A 290-nucleotide genomic window follows, 5' to 3' on the forward strand; every position below is an offset into this window, starting at 1 on the left:
CCCCTCCACTCAGGGACACCCCCTCCCCCCATTTGTGACTCCAACAGAGACAGTCCCAGCCTGTGGTGCACCCCTTACCCCTCAGGGAACCCCCTTTCCCCCTGTAGGGACACCCCCAGAGAGAATCCTCCAACTGCCACTGAACCGCATTCCCAGTGCACTAGGGCCACCCCTTCTCCTGACCCCCCAGCGCTCTGTGTGCTGCAGCAGTGAAAGGTCAGGTAGCTGAGGCCCAGCCGCGAGGGTTTGGTTTTAAGGAAACCCCCGAATTTACCAAACCTAATCAACAA

This window comes from Terrapene carolina, unplaced genomic scaffold (assembly GCF_002925995.2).
Source record: "Terrapene carolina triunguis isolate 2854851 unplaced genomic scaffold, T_m_triunguis-2.0 Scaffold58, whole genome shotgun sequence".
Taxonomy (NCBI): domain Eukaryota; kingdom Metazoa; phylum Chordata; order Testudines; family Emydidae; genus Terrapene; species Terrapene triunguis.